The sequence below is a fragment of the Carcharodon carcharias genome, chromosome 1 (assembly GCF_017639515.1).
Source record: "Carcharodon carcharias isolate sCarCar2 chromosome 1, sCarCar2.pri, whole genome shotgun sequence".
Taxonomy (NCBI): Eukaryota; Metazoa; Chordata; class Chondrichthyes; order Lamniformes; family Lamnidae; genus Carcharodon; species Carcharodon carcharias.
The window spans coordinates 203,460,694-203,485,866 of NC_054467.1; positions in this window are offsets into that span (position 1 = coordinate 203,460,694).

Genomic DNA, 25,173 nt, shown 5'->3' on the forward strand with positions numbered 1-25,173 from the left:
TGGTCGGAAGTGGGAGGTGAAGAGGGCCCAGGAAAGCACAGGCAACTTGGCAGTTTAATAAGAACTGTTTTTTGTTAATTTTTAAAGCCCCCCCCCCCTCTCTTATTCTATTACATACATAGGATTACATAGGATACATGGCACAGAAATAGGCCATTGGGCCCAACCAATCCATGCTGGTGTATATGCTCCACTCAAGCATCCTCTCGTCTTTCCTCATCTAAATTTACCATCGTAACCATTTATTCCCTTCTTCATCAGAGGCGTATCTAGTCTCTCCTTAAATGCATCAATAATATTTGCTTCAACCACTCCCTGTGATAGTAAGTTCCACATTTTCACTGCAGCTTGGGTAGAGAAACTTCTCCTGAATTGCCTATTGGATTTCTTTATATCGATGGCCTCCAGTTATGCTCTTTCCCACAAGAGGAAACATTTTCTCTGTATCCACGCTATCAAAATTTTTCATAACTTTATTTTCAAGACCTCCATTAGCAAATGTAACCTCGCTTTTTAAGAAGCGAGGGAGGAGAGAAAACAGCTGCAATATTCCAGTGAAGCCCAACACAAACTGGAGGAACAGCACCTTATCTTCCGACTAGATACTTTACAGCCTTCCGGTCTTAACATTGAGTTCAACAGCTTCAGACCATGAACTCTCTTCTCCATCCTCATCCCCTTTTTTTAATCCTCTTTTTTCTACATTCACTTTTATTTTTTATCCATTTATTTTTATTTTTATTCATTTATCTGTAGTTTTATCCCTTTTTAATCCCCCTTTTTTTATCCCCCTTCTATCCCATTTTCTACCCTTTTTTTCCATGCCACTACACCCTTCCCCGGCCCATCCCCTACAGGGTCATCTGTTACTATTTCCATGATGTCCCTTCACACAAGGCTACCATTGTTCTGCTATTATCACATTCTGCTTTCTTACCATTATGCCACTATCAGCACCTTTTTTTAGCACTAAGCACTACCATTAACAACCCCTTTGTCCTTTCGTTCATGACATCTCTGTCAATCCCTCCTTTGTCCCCACCAATTGCTGGCCTCCTATCCAGCTCCACCTGCCCCACCCCCTCTTAAACAGTATAAATTTCATCACATTTCCACTTCTCTTCAGCTCTGACGAAAGGTCTTATGGACTCGAAATGTTAACTCTGTTTCTCTCTCCACAGATGCTGCTAGACCGGCTGAGTTTTCCCAGCATTTTCAGCTTTTGTTTATTATAGAACTACAGACCTGTTGGATTGACTTCAGTAATAAGGAAAATATTAGAACCTATTATAAAGGATGTGATAACTTGACACTTGGAAAATAATGATATAATTGGGCAGAGTCAACATGGATTTATGAAAGGGAAACCATGTTTGACAAACATGTTGGGAGTTTTTTCAGGATGTTACTTGTAGCATATATGAAGGAGAATCAGTGGATGTCATATATTTGGATTTCTAGAAGGCTTTTGATAAGGTCCCAAACAAGAGGTTAGTAACAAAATTAGAGAGATTGGGGGTAATATACTGGTATGGATTGGGAATTGATTAACAGACAGAAGACACAGAATAGGAATAAACAGATCATTTTCAGGATGGCAGACTGTTACTATTGGGGTACCAAAAGGATCAGTGCTGGGGCCACAACTGTTTACAATCAATATCAGTGATTTTGATGTGGGGACCAAATGTAATACTTCCGAATTTGCTGATAACACAAAACTAGGTGGGAAGGTGGTTGTGAGGAGGGTGTAAGGAGGCTTCAAGGGACTTAGACAGGCTAATTGAATGGGCAAAAATAGGGCAGATGGAATATAATGTGAATAAGTGTGAAGTTATCCACTTTGGTAGAAAAACCAGAAATGCAGAGTATTTCTTAAATGGTGAAATGTTGGGAAATGTTGATGTCCAAAGGGACGTGGGTGTACTTGTTCATGAGTCACTAAAAGCTTGCATGCACGTGCAGCAAGCAATTAGGAAGGCAAATGATATGTTGGCCTTCGCCACAAGGGGATTGGAGTACAGGAGAAAGATGTCTTGTTGCAGTTATATAGAACTTTGGTGAGAAGGCACCTGGAGTATTATGTACAGTTGTAGTCTATTTACCTAAGACATACTTGCCATCGGGGTATTGCAACCCATAGCCTTTTATTGTTTATTTTATTCAATATATCCCCTTTAATTTATTTTAAATGCGCTTATCACATTATCTTAAGAGTTTGATGTCTACCTCTTCCATCTCCCTGGTAAATACCCAAGTGAAATAATTAGGAATGTTGTTGAATAACATTGCCATGGGGTATTTCTTCTCTGAAGAAGAGCCATACAGACTCAAAACGTTAACTCTGTTTCTCTCTCTTCTGATGCTGCCAGACCTGCTGAGTATTTCCAGCATTTTCTGTTTTTATTTCAGATTCCCAGCATTGGCAGTATTTTGCTTTTATCTTAATGCTTCTTATTTCAGCATTTGGCCAGGGGGACACTGTAATGGTCTGGACATCAAAGTTGGCAAGATGGGAAATTGCGCAGCAGTCCTGACATGGGAATCTGATTTTAGGGGAACTGGAGCCTGATTAGCTGCTAACAGACAGTCTATCTGGAACGATGGCCCTGAATTCCTTCATCCTTCCTCCTCCTGCTCCTGAGGTCTTTGCTGAAGATCTGGTGCTACGGGCTGTGCCTTCATGAAAACCAGATTGTGGATGATGCAGCAGATGAATTTGGAGACACACTCTGGAGCGTATTATAGGGCTCCCTGCAAGTGGTCCAAGCAATGAAACCATTGTATTGGAATGCTGAACGTTTGCTCGATGACTTTCCTGGTGGCTGTATGGCTCCCACTGTATGAGCACTGTCCATGTGTGGTTAGGTGGTGGAGGGAGTCATGAGCCAGGTGTAGACAGTGTACCCCTTGTCAGCAAGCAGCCAGCTTCTGGTTTATCATTGTACCTCAAATGTGGCAGGAATGTTAGACTGACACAGGATAAAAACATTGTGGCTGCTGCCAGTGTAGCAAGCATTCACTGACATAATGATCTGTGCATGGTTGCATGCTGATGGTATGTTCAGGGAGCGTTATCCCTTGCAGTTCTAGAACATCCCTCCAATAATATTTAGCATCAAAAGAGCCACATATGTTATGTCATATGAAATAGGAACAGGAGTAGACCATCTGCCTCTCGAGCCCAGTCCACCAATCATTGGCTCCCTGCATTAATGGGAATAACACTATCCTGGTGTAGGATTTTGGGTTTGGGAGCCATAGATACCTAAGATAGGGAGCCGGGTATTTGTAAGCAATTTTAAATTAGTTTGTTAAGTTTATTAAGAAGCAACAGTTGAGATATGATGCACTAGCTAAATGGACAAGAGTAGTATATAACCTGTGACAGATGAGAGCAGCTTCCTGATCCCAGAGGATGAATGGATGGTTAGCATAGCGTGTGTTGATCGCAGCAGCTTATGATAGCTCTCTAGCTGAAGTGTTAGGGAACTCTTCTCCCATTTTTCTCATTCTTTCCTTGTCCATCTTCCTTCTGAAGAAGGAGGCTGCCTAACGAGGACTGCCCCGCCCATCTCTGAGAACTAGTAATATGGTTTAATTCTGGTAGCTTACCCAATATCAATCACCTGTTCAAACCCTTCAAACAATGGATACAGGACCGGTACCCAAGATGTCAGGATGGTCACCTCCCCCCCTCCGTTCATCACCTTGACTTGGGGTCACCGGGGTATGCAGGGCGTCAGCAGGTTTTCTGTAATCGGTTCAGGAATCTTTGTAGAGTAGAGGCATCAATATGGGGAGTGCAATGTGTGTCCTTTATCTCTATCTTGTCTTGGTCCCTGACTCCTAAGAATTGTTTTTTTTTTTCAGAAAGAGAGTATTAATGCTGTGCTAGCTAATTTCACTGGAGTTCTATACAATTCCAAAAAGTATCATTTCTTAAAGGTCCCTGTCACTTACACTGGCAAAGCCTTGTGTTTGCTCCTCCTCCTCTCTGGCAGGAGGGAAGTTTATAAAGCCCCTTCTCTGAATGTACAGGACCTCTGTTAATTGTACATTAATTGTGTTTAAATGGATGCAGGTGGTGCACATTAACTGAGGATTTATGAGCAGACAGGAATTCTGATTGTTGAGTTAGGAGATTCATGTTTGTTGTGTGTATCTCTGTAAATAAATGCTTATGAAATGTGTAAAGATTGGCTGCAGTCCTATTGTTTACAACCTGGCATGCTGCAATAGCACATCTGTTACCTCCCAGATGCAGTAACACACAGTAAACTAAGAGATGGTGGGAACATCACTGATTCCAGCCTGGAGGTATCCTGATGTAAGGACCTTAAGAGATCCCAATGAGTTTAGGTTTGGACCCGCACTCTAGGTGACAATGGATCAGACAAAAGCATAGCATTCTGGTGAAATACAGTAACCATTTTATTGATCACTCATTGAATTAGCAATGCAACAATGTTCTCACCCAAGCCTTTTGAGTTTGCCTTTGTGTGGGAGCAGACTCCATCATTTAGTCACTCCGCTGTTGTCCCATCTCACCGCATCTACCAATGGCTGACTAGACCATCGTTTCCCGACTACAGCCCTGATCTCTAGGGTATCTTCCTTTTATGTCGATCCTCCTGCATTTTGCAGGCCCCTCCTGACATCTGCATGCCTGGTGAGACAATCCTTCTTTTCTCACTTGATTTCATTATTCAATTGCCCTCATTGTCATTTCACAGTGGGCACTGATGTTCAAATTCTCAGAATAACCCCCTTCCTTTGTTCCGGTAGGTGCAGTTTGCTGGAACAATTAGTTTTCAGATGCCTGCATGTCTAGCAAAGCACTCTTTATCTTGGTCTCTGTTGTCTTGGTCTATGGCTTATAATTGACCACTTAGGCTGGGTTCATGGTTGTATTGTTATGAATAAACAAGAATAAACAAGACAGAATCTCTGTGGCCACATTGTTATGATCACTCATTACAACAGAGAAATCTAATCAATTCAACTTTCAATCCCTTCCGATTGGCCCAATAACACTTGTAGAAATGCAGTCCTTCTAAAATCCAACCAATTACAATCAGGCCATTAACTTATGCCATGAACAAGTATAAAATAGTAACATTCTGACAACTGCGAAATTTGAAAAGTGCATGGTATGGTAACATTCTTGGCTCTGGCATACACTGAGGCATATAACTTGAGGACTATGGTGATCTTAATAGTCTCTGACAGTGCTGTCCTCTCCCTACTCTATGACTGCAGGACTAGTTGCAGGTGGTAGCACAGTTCAGTAGCCACCTCATTGACAGATCATGAGTACCTCAAAAACTGCTCCTGGCTGAGCTAAGATAGCAGAGTCAGAGTCAGAGGCAACCTTTGATGGATTAATGGAAGTGACTGACAGAAAAAAACAAATCTGCCCTGATGCTGAATATTGTATCCTACTGAAACAGTTGTTCAGAGATTCTTTTAGATGAGTCCTTTACTACCTCGCTGTGCTGGTACATCATTCACAGGGCTGCATGCACAGTTTAATTTCCCCAAAGTTTATTTTCCTTGTGCAGCACACTGCCCAAATTCATCAAATGCTACTCACTTTCAGAAAAAAATGGCAATAGATTTGAATTTTCTTTTATATTGCGCAGTTCAATAATCAACATTGACTGCCTCAATATCTCTCACCAGACTCTTTAACTGGAATTTGCCAATTATAAAACTTACAAATCGCTTTATCGTATTGTTTGATTGTTCAGTTGTATGTGGCTTGATAATAATATTTTGCCAAGGTTCTTTCGACAGCACCTCCCTAACCTGCGACTTCTACCACCTTGTTGAACAAGGGCACCAGGTGCACTGGAACACCACCACCTGCACATTCCCCTTCAATTCGCACACCATCCTGGTTTATCGCACTCCTTCACTATTGCTGGGTCCTGGAACTCTCTCCCTAACAACACTGTGGGTGTACTTAGAATACATGAAGGCAACTCACCACCACCACCACCACCTTCCCAAGAAGAATTATAGTCAGGCCCCACCAGCAACAGATATAACCTGGTGAGCTAATATAAGTAAATGTTTGCATTGTGCTTATTCTCCCCATTACCATCTCTCTTTCTTGGTTTCTCAACCCTGACATGCAATTTAAGGCCTGGATGTGGACAGCAAAAGTCAGTGACAATGAAAGTCAAACTGTAGTTTGATATTAAAATGACAAACAAAATGGTAATTTATTGCATTCAAAATGAATTACTCATTGATTAATTTGAGTAATCAGATTATTGCAATGGTACAAACAGATCTGAAGACATATGGTGTGGATGAAACAATGACAGGAGTTTGAAAAGATGGCTGAATGATTTGTGAAATTCTCAAAAGCCACACCTGAAAGAATCCTAGGAATGGATCAATTGCTTTCAGAAATGAAATAATATTAGGTTTCTCTCAGTTAGATGCCACAATATTATTGACTTAATCAGCAAACACGTTTAAAAGCATTATTTAAATGCAGTCAGAGAGGGTACAATCTACTACCAGGCCACTTGGACCATGATTTTTCACTCTAAATAGCGAAAAGGAAAGCAAGTGTAAATGCAGCAAATTGGCGATCGACTTCGATTGCAATGTTGGGCCGTGCGTAAGATTGAACTCTTACTGGCACAACAGAACCTATTCACAGAACAATGCAAATATCCCAGCAAATTTACACACTTCACAGAGTGGAATTTTATGGGGAAGCACGTTGCTCACCACCTTCACCCATGGAAGGAAAGATCGTACCACTCCGACCGATGCTCAACAAGACCGCCCTGCAGGAATAAAGCGCAGACAGCAGCATGAATGCTGTGAGAGTGGGACTTCCATCCCTCGGTGAGATAAAGTCCCACCCTCAAGAGTTGCTGGCCACTCAGATAGCTCTAGCAGTCCCAGTAGTGGGCACTGCTGGGACTCCAAGGAGGCCCCAGGAAGAAGATGACATGGATCGCACAGAGAGCTAAGTCGGCAGTATTGGATAGGGAAGGAACAGAGAGCTTAGGGAGGGAGAGCAAAGGGGTAGGATGCAGTTTTTGGAGGCTAGGCAGGGAGGAACAAAGGGATGGGGTAACGTCTTGGGGCTGGTGCCCTGATGGCATAGAACACCGCCCCCTCCCAAAGAATGTACTCCACACTCCTGCCTTTAAAAAACGTGCCTACCCACTCCGACCAGCCTGCTCATGTCAATCGTTTTATGGTGTGGACAATGTATAATTCAGTTCAATTGGCTTGGTAACAAGCTCAGTTACCAATTAATTCTTTATTTTAAAATGGCAGACAGGCTGCTGATTTGGTGCCCGCCTGCCTACTGTATTATTGGTGTATTATTGGGACTGAATTGGGAGTGGGTTGAGAAGATGGTGAGCAAAGTACCCACCATATTTACATGCCTCTCTCCCCTACAACCCTCCCAACCCACCGTAAACATGCCCAGTGGGGGGGCTTAAAATCCAGCGCATATAATCATAGACTATAAAATGATACAGCAAGAAGAAGACCTCTGGCCCATTGTGCATGTTCTACCTCTTTGAAAGAGCTACCCAATTAGTTTCATTCCCCTGGCTCTTTCCCATAAGTCCTGCAGATTTTTCCTCTTTTGAAAATTATTATTGAGTCTGCTTCTGCCACACATTCAGTCTCTGCATTCCAGGTCATAACAATTAACTGCATAAAATGTGTTTTTTTTCTGTTTCTTTTGCCAATTACCTAAAGTCTGCCTTTTCTGATTACCGACCATTCTACAGCTAGAAACATTTTCTCCTTATTTACTCTATCAAAATCTTTCATGATTTTGAACACCTTTATCAAATCTCCTTTTAAACTTCTATGTTCAAATGACTCACTTCATTTTTTTCTGGAACTGTTATTTTTAAATAATGTATCATTACTAGGACAGAGTAAGAATCAGTTAGCTCAGTTGGCTAAATGGCTAGAGTGTGATGCAGAATGATGCCAACAGCACACCTTCAATCCTGTACCAGCTGTGGTAGCTCATGAAGGCCCTGCCTCCTCGCCTTGCCCAATGCTTGCAAAGTGATGCCCCTCAAGCTACGAGTAGCCAAAATGTCTCTCTTGTTGATGGAGAGAGATGCCTATGGTCCTTTGGGACGACGGCTGGATGACTATGACTATGCAAATTCAGGCCTGTAGTTTCTGGTGAACGGGTAACACAAAAATGGGCGGATCATCTTATTAGACAAATAATCATGATAATAATTCTTTGTGAGTTAGACCTTAAAAGGACAAACTCAAGATTCAAATTTGTGAATAATAGTAATGCAAGGATATAGCAAGTAATTTCAAGTCTGGATTCAACCTTGGCCTTCTTATCCCCATTTCTTATCCCCATTTGCTGGATCAGAGTAAACCTAACGGGCAGAATTTTGTGCTTGACAGAAGGATGGGCCCGACCGACTTGGAGGCGTACGGGCAGCCGATCCCCGCCGCCGAAACGGGCCTTGCTGCCATTTTGCGCGGGCGGACCAATTAAGGCCCGCCCAATGGGGTTCCGAATCCCGTGTTCATCGGGAAAATTAATTCGGCTGTGGGAGTATTCAGACTGCTGGTTCCAATGGGAAACTGGCAGTCTGTATAAAGAGCAGCCAGGCAGCCTTCTTTAGGCTGTTCACCATGGCTTGCAACCAGGCAGCACAAGATGTGAGGGCAGAGGAGGAGGAGGGGGGCAGGCTGCAGTGTAGGCCAGCGGGAGGCTACTGTGCCCCTCAGTTCTCCGATGCCTGCCTTGTTGTCTTCCTCTAAGAGGTGTCCAACCATCTTGTCTTGTTTCCGAAGGGTGGGAGGAGGAGGGCCCCCCACATAACCGGGCAGGCGTGGCTGGAGGTGGCGGAGGCTGTTAGCTCTCATGATGCTGTACGGTGCATCGGAACACGGTGCCGCAAGCACTTCAATGATTTGCTGCGCTCTGGGAGGGTGAGTACCATGTCAGCCTTGGCCATTTTACCCAGCAGGTAGCCTTAGCATTTGAGGCCTCCTTCCACCCCGCCCTCCCCCACGTCTTAGTGTCGTTACAGCATTGGGAATTTAGCGCACGCTGGGTAGGAAAACAGATAGTGACCATGCTTATATCAGCCTTAGTGATTGAGGAGAAGATGGGTTCTCCCTGCAGCATTTGCTGGCATTTGTTGCATTTGAGTAGTCTGGGGGCAACCTGCAGGGGAGGTAGCTAGACACATATTCAGAACTCCAACACATATCTTATTGAGGGAGATGAGATGGTGGAAGGGGAGCCTCAAGGTGTCTTGGCCAAGAGATATTTGCTGGCCTCGGCGCTGCACCTAGTTGCGCCTCCTTGCCATGGGCGCTAAGACCCGTGTGTTATTCAAAGTGATGGATGCCGAATGTGTCCAAGGTGGCCGTTGGGGGAGGGGGTTGGGATCAGCCGTACTATCTTCTGGTGACTGATCACCAGTAGTGTGGACAGGAGCCGCTGGAGGCCTCAAATGGGCCACTGTGGTTGGGGTGCGGCGTGAGCGGGCAGAGTACATGAGCGATCAGCCCCAATAAATCCTCTTCTCTGTTCTGCAGACAAAAACAGAGAACAATATGCAGGAGCGTCAGTGGACTGGTGGTGGGCACGCCGTGCTGCAGCACCTCACCACTTATGAGGAGCAGGCCAAGGAGCTGGGGAGGAGGCAGGCAGCCAGGTTGGCAGGTGTCAGCGAGGCTGGGGTGCAGCGGCCAGGTATTTGAGGACCACAGTCCCATCCACTCTGTCTCCCCACCATCTAAAGCACTGATGGTTGCTGCATTAGATACAGTCAGACATGTGGGTCTTACACAAAGGTCCCTCATCCCCTTGAGGATGTGCGTCTCTAGCACCTTCCAAAGTTGCCTTATCCCATTTGTGACCACTATCCCCATGGCCTAACATGCCATGGCATCGCTGCTGCACATCCAAATACATTTTGCATCTTAGGAGGGTTTGTACCTCCACCACCCTTTCAGCCAGTGCATCCCACATTACTCTGTCCAAAAGGACCTCAGCACCTCACCTGTCAACCTTGTGGCATTCAACTTAAATAAGTGCCACCATGTTAGTCATCTCTGCGTCAAGGGGAAATGTTGCCTTATGTCTGCCCATTCTATGCCCCTCATAACGGTATGAAGATCAATAATGTGACCTGTCAATCTCCTGTGCTCCACGGCAAATGTCGCAAGTGTTTGCAATGTTTCCTCATAACTCCAACTCTCCAGGCCAGCATGCATCCAGGTCAGGAATCTCTGCACTCTCCCTACTCCAAGGCCATCCCTCCCATGAAGTTCAGGTCACAACTGAACGCAGAAGTGTAGATGTGGCCTTGACAGCGTTTTCTGCACTTGCAACCTGACCTCTCTTTTCCTACATACTATTCCTCGGCTAATGAAGACACTTCTGACTTCGAACTTGTTAAACGCCTTATGTTCCTGTTCTGCTACCTTAACGGGTCTGCCCAGCAAGGTCCCTGTAATTGTCGTGACTTTCCATGATCCTACAATTACTCATGTATTCCCGTCCCTTGTATGTCTTGCCCAAGTGCTTAACTGCACACTTATCACCTAACATTCCATGTGGCATTCCTTAGGCCATCTGATCAGTCTGTGTGTATGCACGTGCAATGTTTGGGCCTCCTCTTGACTATTTACCGCCCACCAATGTTTGTCTCTTTAAGCTCTTGAAGGATGAGCGACCTATGAGCCTGGGGGGGAGAAGGGATGAAAGGTGTTACTGACTGAACGCTAACTGATGCACTGTCCTTGTTGTTAATTTCAGCATCACCACCACTTGGTCGCCACCAACACGTCCAGAGCCCCCTTCCACACCTGAGGGCCAAGACTTGCAACTTGTGTCACATCCTTTCAGTGATCCAGGCACCAGCGCAGCGACAAACACTTTGGGGGGGATTATGATGTCGGCTAGTGTCCTGGGGCACAGTGGAGAGGGCACTTCACAATCGCTGGAGGAGATAGCACGGACAGAGAGTGCCGATGATGCCAGCAGCCGGAGCCCTGCAGGGGACCAGGCACATGCTGAGTCAGGCAGTGATGATGTGCCTCTGGAGATGTCACCAATGCAACAGCTGCAGGACAAGCAGCAGGGTGTGCGGGAGTATCTGGCAGGGTTGCATAAGGGTGTGCTTCAGTTGGTCTCTGCGGTGGAGGAATCCAGGCAGACTGTTAGTGAAGGCATGAACCTCAAGAGAGAGCTTCAGGCTTCCTCCACTGAGAGATTGGTGACTCTCATGGAGAGGGGCTTCAATCGGACTGAGAATCTTCTGATTGGGTTACGCTCTGACCTGCAAGCCCTCACAGCGCTAATTGCCACAGGTGGTCATCCTCAATGTGGGAGATGTTCTGGGCACCAAGTGTCGCAGCTCGGTGCCCATCCATCTGCGGTGAGCAGGGAGGTCCAATATGACCTCACATCGGCACAGCAGCTGCCTGTCCTCGCTGCGAGCTCCTCTCAGGGCGCTCCGGATGAGGGCAGCAGCTCCTCCACCCCTCTGCCAGTGACCATTGCCTCTGTTGAGTCTGTGACAATTGGGGAGGTGCCAGTTCTGGCACTGGCCACTCCCTCCCAGGTGGGGCCGTCACAGGCTCCACGAGGCCAACAGGACAGCAGAATCAGCAGGCTGTCTCACAAGCCACTCCGAGTGATGGGGCGGCACCTAGATGTAGCATCCACAAACATAAGCATAAGGCACGTTAGGCACTCCACGGGTTTGTCACTGGTGATTCTGTGTTGGCCCTAGATTAGGGAATATATCATTATGTACGTCTGAGCGAAGTTTGTGGCTTATTTTGGTGGGAATGAAGTCCACTTTTCTGACCATGGCTGAGGGTATTTCCTTTGTGCTGCATTTGTATGTTTCACAGACATCTCATGAGTGTTTGAGTGGACATTGATGTTTCTGTACTAAGCCCTTGGTTGCAGCTGATGAGGTGGAAGATGTAGCACCTAAGTGCCACGTGTGGAAGCGCCAGGCAATGCTGGTCCTGCTGATCCATGTGTGTGGAACTAACTGAAGATTCATTGGATTAAAGTGTCCTGGGTGTCCTGGCCTCCTTGGTGTAGTAGCGGGTCAGCGTGCTGCCCCTCATCACTGCCCTGTGCTTCCTCATCCTCTGAACCACTGCTGTGCAGTGCATGTGCAGTCTCATCAACTGCGTCAAGGTCTTCATTGTCAACTGCATCCCTCCTTTCCAGTGAAAGATTGGGCAGAGTGCAGCATACTACCACGATCACAGAGACGCGATCTGGGGGATACTGGAGTGCGTCCACTGAGCGGTCCAGGCAACGGAAGTGCATCTTGAGAAGACCGATGGCTCTCTCCACCACAGCCCTTGTGTTGCCCTGGCTCCTATTGTAGAGCTGCTCAGCTTCTGTTCTTGGATGGCGGAGAGGCGTAATGAGCCACCTTCTGAGGGGATAGCCCTTATCACCCACCAGCCAACCATCCAGCCGAGCCGGAGCATTGAAAAGCGCCTGCACCTGGGAGTGTCTGAGGATGTAGGTGTCATGGGAGCTGCCTGGGTACCTTGCACAGACTTGTAAAATCTGCATCCTGTGGTCACACACTATCTGCACGTTCCTGGAGTGGAAGCCCTTCCTGCTGAGGAAGGCACCGGGCTCACCTGCTGGCGCTTTGATGGCCACATGTGCGCAGTCTATTGCAACCTGGACGCGGGGGAAGCAGCAATGACCATGAAGCCTCTGGCCCGCTGTATCTGACTTTTCTGTTCGCAGCGGAAGTTGGTGAAGGTCAATGCCCATCTGAACAGAACGTCTGTCACCTGCTTGACACAAGTGTGGACAGTTAATTGGGAGACACTGCAAGGATCACACACCGAGTCCTGGAAGGAGCCAGATGCATAGAAGTGGAGGGCAACTGTGACCTTCTGAGCCGCTGGCAAGGGGTGTCCACCCACACAGTTAGGGGAAGTCTCAGGGCTATTCATCTGACAGATATAGTTGACTGTTTCCCTTGACAGACAGAGCCTCCTTTGGCACTGCACTTCAGTCATATTGAGGTAGCTGCTTTGCCGCCTGTATACCCTGGCAGTAGTGGCATGCTCTGTGGCCCCTTCTACCTTGGACAACCTCTTGGCCCTGTGCCCCTTGTTCCTGCACCTGGCCTCCTAAAAGTGGCTCCCCTGGAGGCTGATTGTCCACTCCTGGCCTCCTCCTTGTTCTATCCCTCCCTTCCTCCTCAGAGGAGCTGCCTCCAGTGGAGAAGTCAGAACCCATACCCAGGCTAAATGGAGGCCTCTGGAAAACTGCAGGCCCGATAAAGATTACTGTCTGCAGACTGCTGAGCTGAAGCTTCAAAGTACAGAGAAAGTTACTGAACAAAGAACAAAGAAAAGTACAGCACAGGAACAGGACCTTCGGCCCTCCAAGCCTGCACCGATCATATTGCCTGTCAACTAAAACATTTTGCACTTCCGGACTCCGTATCCCGCTATTCCCATCCTATTCATGTATTTGTCAAGCTGCCTCTTAAACACCACTATCATGCCTACTTCCACCACCTCCTCTGGCAGTGAATTCCAGACACTCACTACCCTCTGCATAAAAAACTTGCCCCGCACATCTCCTCTACAGTTTTCTCCTCTCACCTTAAATCTATGACCCCTAGTAATTGACTCTTCCACCCTGGGAAAAAGCTTCTGACTATCTACTCTGTCCATGCCACTCATATTTTGTAAACTTCTATCAAGTCGCCCCTCAACCTCCATCGCTCTAGTGAGAACAATCCGAGTTTCTCCAACCTCTACTCATAGCTAATAACCTCCAGACCAGGCAGCATCCTGGTAAACCTCCTCTGCACCCTCTCCAATGCTTCCATATCCTTCTGGTAATGTGGTGACTAGAATTGCACGCAATATTCCAAATCGATCTGAACTGCTAACAATCACACAGGCAAGTTTAAAACACTTTCTGCATTAAATACTTCAGAAAAAACATGAACAATCCTTAAGCCCACATTTCCCGCCTGTGGATGAGGTTTGTTAAAAAGTCAGTTATCCGGCTGCCTGTTGGGCCCTTGAGCTGAGGCGAAGATCGCACGGGCTCCTCAAAATCGGCTTCAATTGCCGAGTTTAGGGCCTTAACAAGACCTTTAATTCATGGCGGGCGCGCCTCGCGCTTCATAGCGTGTTTGCCTACCTGAATATCGTGATCCTGTGCGCTGATGTTGGGACGCTCGCCTGATGTCAGCGCGTAACATGTTAAGCGCTGAAGTGCGGGCTCCGCCACTCGGGCGTCAGCCATAAAATTCTGCCCAAGGTTTTAAAAGAGCTGGTTGCTGAAGCTTAACTTATGATGAGAGGTTGAACCCGTTGGGCCTATACTCTCTGAAGTTTAGAAGAATGATTAGAGGTCCAAGTGATTATCTTTTCTTATAAGATCCTGAGGGGACTCAATGAGGTGGATGCCGAGAGGGTGTTTCGTCTTGTAGGGGAGACTAGAACTAGGGGACACAGTTTAAAACTGGTGAGGATTTTTTTTTTCTCTCTCAGAGAGTCAATTAGCCTGTGAAACTCTCTTCCCCAAAAAACAGTGGAGGCTGGGTCATTGAATTTATTCAAGGCTGAGTCAAATGGATTTTTGATAGAAAGGAAGTCAAGGGTTATGATGGACAGACAGGAAAATGGAGTTGAGATCACAATCTGATTAGCCTTGATCTTATTGAGGGGCAGAGCATGCTCAAAGGGCCGAATGACCTACTCCTGCTCCTAAGTCCTATGTTCCAGAATTTGTTGGATCCCATAACAGTCCAGGTGGATTGGAAGGAAGTAAATGTAGCCCATTGATCAAAGAAGGAGGGAAGAAGAAAACAGGGAACCAGCCTGACACCTGGAGCAGGAAAATGTTAGAAACTATTATTTAAGGACATGATAACAGGGCACTTGAAAACCATGGTATGTTTTTTCATAGTATGATTGGGTAGTGCCAAGAAATAAGCTATCATAAACTCTTGGACCAAAGCACTATAACACCAAAACCATCACTGTGCCTGGGAAATCAAATTCACTGTTTTATAACTGTGAGTATATTTGATCCAAATGTTTTTCATCTGAGTGCTACCCTGAAGAATTCCATCTATTTATCTCAAGAATATGTGACTGAAAACAAATAAAATGTAGTCTAAAATTACCATATAAGCATTTTTTTTACATCCCAATCTCTTTCTTGACTAAAGACTTTAACTATATATGACAAAAGACTGACAGTAGTAATATCTTACTGTGTAATGTCAGCCAGCCCAAGAGCAATGCATAAACAGGCCTCATTTCTTGCCTTCTCAGGGGACTTTGACACTTCTAGTGAAAATCTGATGCCTGAGATTTTCTAGGTGCTTTGCTCTTAGTGTAGCTGAGATATGAGAGAGATACTTAATAATTGTGCCAGCAGGTCTGACTACGTCTGTCAATAAAGGTTACAATGTCAGGCTGCCTTCCAATTGGTTATTTTTGAATTTCATTATTTTGAATTTGTTCCTCTCTATAGCCTGTAGGCTAAGAAAAGACCCTAAAACATGAGTGCATTATATTTGTTGTGCATTGGTTCGTGCCTTTGCAAGAAATTCCTCCGTTTACTGTTTTAATGAAGTTGTTTATAATATATTCCTCTTCAAATGGTTCCAATTCCATGTTCTCTTTTAAGTCAAACACAAAATAACATGGACATGGCATTATGAGACTGTCTTTCCCACATGGACCACTGCACTTCAAGAATGCCACCAACCACCTTCTCAAGGGCAGCTGGGCGTTGGGGGATGGGCAATACATGTCAGCAACGCACACGCCTTGTGAATTAAATTTTTTAAAAATCAAAAACAGGAATTATACACAGTTTTGACTACAGCATGTTACAAATATAAAGTAATTATGTAATTGTTCTTTTCTTACCATAAATACTTGCTCTGACTGTATAACACAGGGTAGCAGACAGTCAAATTCTCAAATAGATAACAATGAAAAACCAGAAAAGCACAAGCAAAGTTTCCAAGTAAATACAGCACCCCTCAGCTGCCAAGGAATAACTTAGTTAATCTGAGCACAAGCAGACCACATGGCCAGCAAAATCAATAGGTGAGCCAGGTGGTCACCTAGGGCAGTGAGATTTGGGAGGTGGCACACCAGTACCCGCACTGCAAGAAACTGAACTGAAGATGTATAAAAGGTTTAAAATGATATGAGCAACTTTCCATATGTCTGGGAGAATGTGGGGAAAGTTGCTTGTATCATTTTAAAGCTCCATGTACTTGTGTTGCAGAACATTCCGCACCCCTAGCCAAGCTGCTCTAGTACAGCTACAACACAGGCATCTACCTGGCTATGTGGAAAATTGCCCAGGTATGTCCTGTGCACAAAAAACAGGGCAAGTCCAACCTGGCCTTATCAGTCTACCCTCGATCATCAGTAAAGTAATGGAAGGAGTCATCAACAGTGCTACCAAAGCAGCATGTCCTAAACAATAACTTGCTCACTGACACTCAGTTTGGGTTCTGTCTGGGCCATTCAGTTCCTGACCTCATTACAGGCTTGGTTCAAGCATGGGCAAAAGAGCTGAACTCCTGAGGTGAGGTGAGAGTGACAGTCCTTGATATTAAGGCAGCATTTGACAGAGTGTGGCATCAAGCAGCCCGAGCAAAACTGGTGTCATGGGGATCAGGGGGAAAGCTCTCTGCTGGTTGGAGTCATAACTAGCACAAAGGAAGGTGATTGTGGCTGATGGAAGTCAATCATCTCAGCTCCAGGGCATCACTGCAGGAATTCCTCAGGGTAATGTCCTCGGCCCAACTATCCAGCTGCTTCATCAATGATGTTCCTTCCATCATAAGGTCAGAAGTAGGAATGTTCGCTGATGATTGCACAATGTTCAGGATCATTCGCAACTCATCAGATACTGAAGCAGCCCATGTCTAAACACAGCAAAACCTGGACAATGTCCAGGTTTGGGTTGACAAGTGGCAAGTAACATTGGCACCACACAAGTGTCAGGCAATGACCATTTCCAACAAGAGAGAATCCAACCATCGCCCCTTAATGTTCAATAGCATTATCATCACTGAAACACCCACTATCAACATCCTAGGGGTTACCATTGATCAGAAATTGAACTGGATTAGCCATATAAATACTGTGGCTACAAGAGCAGGTCAGAAGCTAGGAACCCTGCAGCACATAACTCACCTCCTGACTATTCAAAGCACAAGTCAGGAGTGTGATGGAATACTGTCCGCTTGCCTGCATGAATGCAGCTCCAACAACACCCAATAAGCTCAACACCATCCAGGACAAAGCAGCTCGCTTGATTGACATCCCATCCACAAACATTCGCTCCCCCAGCTGCTGAAGCACAGTGGCAGCAGTGAGTGCCATCTAAAAAATGCATTGCAGAAACTCGCCTTCCAAACCCACGACCGCTACCATCTAGAAGGACAAGGTCAGCAGTCACACCACTATCTGGAAGTTCCCCTCCAAGTCACTCACCATCCTGGCTTGGAAATATATCACTGTTCCTTCACTGTCGCTGGTTCAAAATCCTGGAACTCCCTTCCTAACAGCACTGTGGGTGTACATACACCACAGGGACTGCAGTGATTCAAGAAGGCAGCTCACCACCACCTTCTCAAGGGCAATTTGGGATGGGCTATAAATGCTGGACTAGTCAACGATGCCCACATCCCATGAACGAATAAAAACATTTTTCTTATTCTCTCTACCCTGTGAGCCAAGGTTTAGACTGAAAAGTTGAACAGCAGCAGCTAGAGGTTTGTTTTCTCAGATTCTCCACAGACTATCACACCAATAATTTAACTTAGAACATCATTCTCTTCTTTATATTTAACATTAACCACTTACAACTGCCAAGGGAGTGATGAATAAATTAAAAACTACCTAAATGTGAAGTTGAAACCTCATGGTAAACACACAGCGAATTGATCAGCATACGAGGGCAGCCAGTTAGGATAGATAGTTACATGGGAAATCTCTGAGACATTGGTCGTTGTGTATTTCCAGTACTTAAAAAATTGTCCATAAATATCAGTTCTAAAATAAGTATTTGTAAGCTTAGTGCAGACTTTATCCAGACCCTCATTGATTTGAAAAATTTTGAAATATGAAAGAAAGCAATAGGGACTGTGAGTAGGAGGGAGAGGGACAGTTATCCTGGTGAGAGTGATATACCCTAAAAAGACGTATTTATATTTTATCTTGTTTTTGGGAGGCAGGGTTTCTCCCAGAGGACACAGCCAGATTGAGGAAGTGAGTCCGATTCCAAGGATTTTTTTTAAAGTTTCACCATTATTCCTTCTGGAAAGTTGAACCTTTTATTTATGAGTAAAATTGTTTTGGAGAAAACATTTCTAAACGTTGAATGTGATATTAAATTGCGGCAAGTTTTGTTGGTGATTTTCTATTTATAAGCTCCAGAATAATGGCTTCCTTTCCCAGCGTCTAATTGGAGCTTCGAAAATCCTGGATACCAAGAGCTGAAATCAGAGATCATGGAGATCCCAGCTTCCAGGCTGATGCAGCAGGAGTGATTTTCAATGGGAGGTGCCGCTCGTTAAGCAAAAATGCCAGGTCCCTAAGATTTCCGCGTTTTCAGCCAATCAGGAAGCTTCTGCGTGATCTTGTGGTGATGCAGGTAATGAGGTCTCGTGAGAGGTGTGGGAGTGCACAAATTTAGTGAGCAGTGCTGAGAGAACATGGTGCTGCAGAACAGTGGGAGGCTGAGACCAGAGTAAGGACATGCTACCAATAAAAATTACTCTTGAGTTTGACCATTGTTAGCAATTGTCTGAGATAGGGACCATTTTATTGTTTTCATTTTTGAAATACTCTTGCACCACCCTGGCCGACCAAGTGCTTCCATTTTCTCCAGGTGGGAGGCAATACTGACTCTCCTATTGTTTCAACAATACTGTATTTCACATACAGTATAAAAAGTTTGAAAGCACTGAATATTACATTAATCTTAATGAATTTGCTAATCACAGTGTGTAAAGCAATTAACATGAATAAAGCCATGTGTCACTATTTATCATCTGCTTTTGGACTGCATAAATTATCTTGTGCCTCTCTGACATCTACAACGCTCCTTGGACCAAAGCTATTAATGGAACAATGTGCTTCTTGTTTTCATAAATGAGTTATCCTTCGGCAAACATCCCCGAGGTTAGAATCAGTTTTGGTGGAGGACATTGACAAGACATAGGTGAATGCTATGTCTTCAGGTGAAGAGGAACCAAGAGTAACCATTAACGATAAGCCTGTACTAAGCACCAGAGGGCATTTTATTCTCCTCAGGATTTTTACAGGGACTTCTCCGGGTGCATCACAAAATTTAAAGCAGATAATAGAAGAAAATTAATTAGCAAATTGTCCTGTTGATATAAGTTAACTGTTTTCATTAAATCCTGTGATAATTAAGGAAAAGGAATTATTGAATCATAGGGGGTGGAATTGGTCAGCATCAGGAACACAAAACGCCCAATTTGCTAATCACACCCAATTGGCAACTTGTTATATCCATGTACCAGTTTTTATTTTCCATTAAATGGGAAAATATTTCCATTAAATGGAAAAATATTTATGGCAGTGAGACTAGAAAAAAATTCTCCAAAAAGAATTTGAATGATTGTTCTGTAAAAGTCGATGGAAAGAAAATCGGGCATGGTGAAAAGTAGGCTGCTGAATCACTGTGAATGTGTTCTGTACTGCCAGCATAGGTCAATCTCATCTCCATAGGCTCTTTCAATACCAGTGGAGGTAATTTAACCCATCGAGCTATGTGGGCTCTTTGAAAGAGGTATTGTAAAGGAAATATCATTTTTCCTAATATTACTGTGGGACCCTGAAGCAGGCTTTCAGGGCTCTGTGTGTGTATTGTGTATGTGTATGTGTGACTAAATTAATTAAACTGAAGACAGTAAGACTGCAAGGCTTAAATCATCAAAGCGTTTAGGTGTAAAAGCATGAATTTTGAAATGGAAATAGATGAGCTAACATTTGCATTTGTAGATAAGCTGAGAGGTTGTTTGAATTTCAAAGGGGAATTAGAAGGTAACAAGGAAAATGTTTGCATCTTGCTGGAGTTCATAGGTAAATAAGTAGAGTGGATATCATATTTTTATTGACCCAAAAGCAAAGATAAGAGGGAAACATTAAAGATCATATATTTGGAAGAGTTTGAATTCCAAAGAAAGTTTATAACAATGGATTTGGAGATAAAAAAGGGGAGAAATATATTTAAGGGAAGATTGAAAGCTGTATGGGAGGGGCCATGTGATAGCTTGAAAGGCGGACTGTGCAAAGACAGACTTCTGCAAAACAACCTCTAGCCACCTCAAAGAAGTGCTTGTTTGTTCCAGACAGCGAGGGTTTGTTACCGGTCAAGGATTTCCATTGTCGAGTGAGACTTGAGGTAATATTTCTGGATGTTTTATAGATTAAGAATCTATGTGGATTGTTGCCAAGAAAATATTGTTTATTTGGGAGTTTAGCTAAGTAGAAATCTTTTGGAAAACATTATAAGGCTAAATTTAATTGTGTAGCTGTAATCTTGTGTGTTTAAGTTTGCTTTTCTTTTGTTAATAAATGTTTTAATTTAATATTCAAACATGAAAAGTGGTAGTGGACTCTTTAATTCTAACTTTAGTGAACATACTTTCTTGTAATAAAAGTACAAATTGCAAACTGTTGTGATAGCTTGGCCAAGTTTCCCTTTGGAATTTGGTCAGCCCGGCAATTACCACCTGCCATATCATAACAGTATCCAACATAAACTCACATCAGCTCATGTATGAATTTATGAATTAGGAGCAGGAGTAGGCCACTCGACCCCTCAAGCCTGCTCCAACATTCCAGAAGATCATGGCTGATTGTAATATCGTCCCACATTCCTGCCTATCCCTCATGACCTTTCACCCCCTTGTTAATCAAGAATCTATATGGCTCTGTCTTAAAAATAATCAAAGACTCTGCTTCTACTGTCTTTTGAGGAAGAGGGTTCTAAAGACTTACAACCCTCTAAAAGAAAAAAAAATCCTTGTCTGTCTTAAATGAGCAACCCCTTATTTTTAACCAATGACCCCTAGTACTAAATTCTCCCACAAGAGGAAATATTTTCTCCACATCCACCCTGTCAAGACCCCTCGGGATCCTAAAGTTTTCAATCAAGTCACCTCTTACTCTTCTAAACTGCAGCGGATTTAAGCCTAACCTGTCCAACCTTTCCTCATAAGAAAACATGCCCATTCCTGGCATTAGTCTAGGAAATCTCCTCTAAACTTCTTCTAATGCATTTATATTTTCCTTAAATAAGGAGACCAGTACTGTACACAGTAATCCAGATGTGGTCTGACCAGTGCACTGTACATCTGAAGCATAACTTCCCTACTTTTGTAATCAATTCCCCTCACAATGAACAATAAAATTCCATTAACTTTCCTAATTACTTGCTGTACCTGCATTCTAGCCTTTTGTGATTAATGCACTAGGACATCCAAATCTCTCTGAATCTCAGAGCTCTGGAGTCTCTCACCATTTAGATAATAAGTTTCCTTTTTATTCTTCCTGCCAAAATTGACAATTTCCCATGTTAGGTTCCATTTACTAGATCTTTACCCACTCACTTAATCTACCTATGGCACTTTGTAGCCTCCTTACGTCCTCTTCACAATTTATTTTCCTACCTATCATTGAGTCATCTGAAAATTTAACAACCATTCTTTGGTAGCTTCATCCAAGTTATTTATATAAATTATAAAATGTTGAGGCCCCAGCATGATCCCTGTGCTATACCATTCGTCACATCCTGCCAACCAAAAAAGACCCATTTATGTCAACTCTTTGCTTCCTGTTAGCTATCTAATCTTCTGTCCAGTCCAATACGTTACCCCCTGTACCATGAGCTTTTGTTTTCTATAATAACCTTTAATGTGGCACTTTATCAAATGCCTTCTGGAAATCTACGTACAATATATCTACCAGTTCCCCTTTCCTATAGCACATGTAACTCCTTCAAAGAACTCCAATAAATTGGTTAAACATGATTTCCCTTTCATAAAACCATGTGGACTCTGCCTGATTGCCTTGAATTTTTCTAAGTGCCCTGTTATAACAGTTTTAATAATAGCTTCTAACATTTTCCCTATGACAGATATTAGGCTAAGTGGCCTGCAGTTCCCTGCTTTCTGTCTCCCTCCCTTTTTGAATAAAGGAGTTATATTTGCTATTTTCCAATCTAATGAAACCTTCCCCAAATCTTGGGAATTTTGTAAAATAGGAACAAATGGTTCAATTATCTCACTAGTCACTTCTTCATCACTAGCCATTCCTTTCAAGACCTTAGGATAAAGTCCATCTGGACCTGAAATTTTGTCAGCCCTCAGCCGCAACAATTTGCTCAATACCACTTCCCTTCTTTCAGGCTGGAAACAGGTTAACAGGCTGGTAGTGGAGTTCCCCAGGGGTTGGTATTGGGACCCTTGCTTTTCCTGATATATCTAAATGATCTAGACCTTGGTGTGCAGAGGCGAAGTTCAAAGTTTGTGTATGACACAAAATTTGGGAGAATTGTGAACTGTGAGGAGGACACTGTAGAGCTTCGAAATGACATTGACACATTGGTGGAGTGGGCAGATAGGTGGTAGATGAAGTTCAATGCGGAGAAGTGTGAGGTGATACATTTCAGTACAAAGAACATGGAGAGACAGTATAAAATAAAGGATACTATCCTTAAGGTTGTACAGGAGCAGAGAGATCTGGTGTATATGTACGTAAGTCATTAAAGGTGGTAGGACAGGTAGAGAAAGCTGTTACTAAAGCATACAGTATTCTAGGCTACATCAATAGGGGTATAAAGTACAAGAACAGGGAGGTTATGATGAACTTATATAAGATGCTGGTTAGGCCTCAGCTGGAGAATTGTGTACAGTTCTGGGTGCCACACTATAGGAAGGATGCGAACGCATTGGAGAGAGTGCAGAAGAGGTTTACAAGAATGGTTCCAGGGATGAAACAATTCAGTTATGAGAAAAGACTGGAGTAGTTGAGACTGTTTTCCTTTGAGAGGAGAAGGCTAAAAGGAAGCTTGATAGAAGTTTTCAAAATCATGAGGGGTCTGGACAGAGTAGATAGGGAGAAACTGTTCCCGCTCGTAAATGGATTGAGAACCAGAGGGCACAGTTTTAAAGTGTTTTGCAAAAGAAGCAAATGTGAGGCGAGAAAAAACTTTTTCACACAGTGAGTAGTTAGGGTTTGGAATGCAGTGTCTGGAAGCACGGTGGAGGCAGGTTCAACTGAGGTATTCGAGAGGGTGTTGGATGATTATTTAAATAGAAGCAATGAGCAGGGTTACAGGGAAAAGGCAGGAGACTGGCACTAAATTAAAATACTCAGAGAGCCAGTGCATGCATGATGGGCCAAATGGCCTCCTTCTACACTGTAACAATTCTGTAATTCTGTAATTTCATGAGTTCATCCCTCCCTTCTATTTCCTGATTTACAGTTATTTCCAGGATGTTACTTGTGTCCTCTATAGACCGAAGCAAAATACCTGTTAAATTCATCTACTATCTTCCTATTTTCTGTTATCAATTCCCCAAATGTACTTCCTATAGGACCAACTCGCACTTTGTCAACTCTTTTCTTATTTCAATATCTATAGAAACTCTTACTATCCTGCTTTATATTACTAGCTAGCTTTCTCACATACTCTAATTTTTCCCTCTTTATTAATCTCTTTGTCATTCTTTGCTGTTCATTATATTCTTTCCAATCTTCTGACCTGCCACCCATCTTTATGTAATTCAATGCTTTTTCTTTAAATTTGATATTGTCTTTAACTTTTTTAGTTAAGCACCAGTGATGGGCCCTCCCCTTGGACTTTTTCTTTCTCATTGGAATGTATCTATTCTGTGTATTCTGAAATATCCCTTTAAATGTCTGCCATAGAACTTCAATTGACCTATCCTTTAGCTCATTTGCAAGTTCACTTTAGCTAGCTCCACTTTCATGCCTTCATAATTGCCCTTATTTAATTTTAAAATACTAGTCTTGGACACATTCATTTCTCTCTCAAAATGTATGTAAAATTCGATCAGTTTATGATCATTGCTACTAAGGGTGCCTTCACTATGAGATTATCAATCAATCCTATCTCGTTGCTCAATATCAGGGGCAGAAATTTGGCCTTTGTGAAGGTGCTCGGCGGGGGCAGGTGGTCAGGAAGTTGACCGCTCCTCATGATCGGAACCCCACCACGATTTCACGTGGGCGGGCCAATTAAGGCCTGCCCAGCACGGTACGCAAGCGACTGCGCTCAGTGCTGCCTGTGCGGGGACGGGCGACCGGGCTTAGCATGAACTTGGTGCTTATGCGCGAAAAAACACTTCAATTTCCCTCAGGCAGGGAGCTGCCTTGGGGAGAAGAAGCGCTGTTTAAAAAAGTAATGAACAAAATAAAAATGTCACAAAACATGTCCTCTCATGTGACTCTGCCCCATGAGCAGGGATATGTTTTTAGTTCAAGTGTAAAAATTTAATTTTAATTTTACTTGCTTTAGAAAACCTCATCCCGTCTGTGGACGAGGTTTCATAAAAAATGTAAAAGCCGCTTGGCTTTTTTGCCTGCCCATCAACCGTTAGGTTGAACGGACAGTGAAAAATTCAGCTCAGTTATTAACTTAATGGCCTTAATAGGCCTTATATTGTCAGCGGGCACGCAGCCAGCTCCAGCGCACGCCCGCTAACCAAGCTATCGCAAGAGTGTGCGTTGACATTAGCACGCTCGGCCGATGTTAACGTGCTTTATTTCACGCTAGTTCTGCTGAAGGGTCATGAGGACTCAAAACGACAACTCTTTTCTTCTCCGCCGATGCTGCCAGATCTGCTGAGTTTTTCCAGGTAATTCTGTTTTTGTTTTGGATTTCCAGCATCCGCAGTTTTTTGTTTTTATAGCCTGATCTCTTCTTGGCTCCAGAGCATGCTGTTCTAAGAAACTATCCCAGTGAAAATTAGACCTTTCAAGCATATGTCCAATTGCCATTGGAAAGTTCCTATAAAATTGGATCTCACCATTATTGCCGAGAGCGCATTCCAAACCTTAACTTCCCTCTGTGTG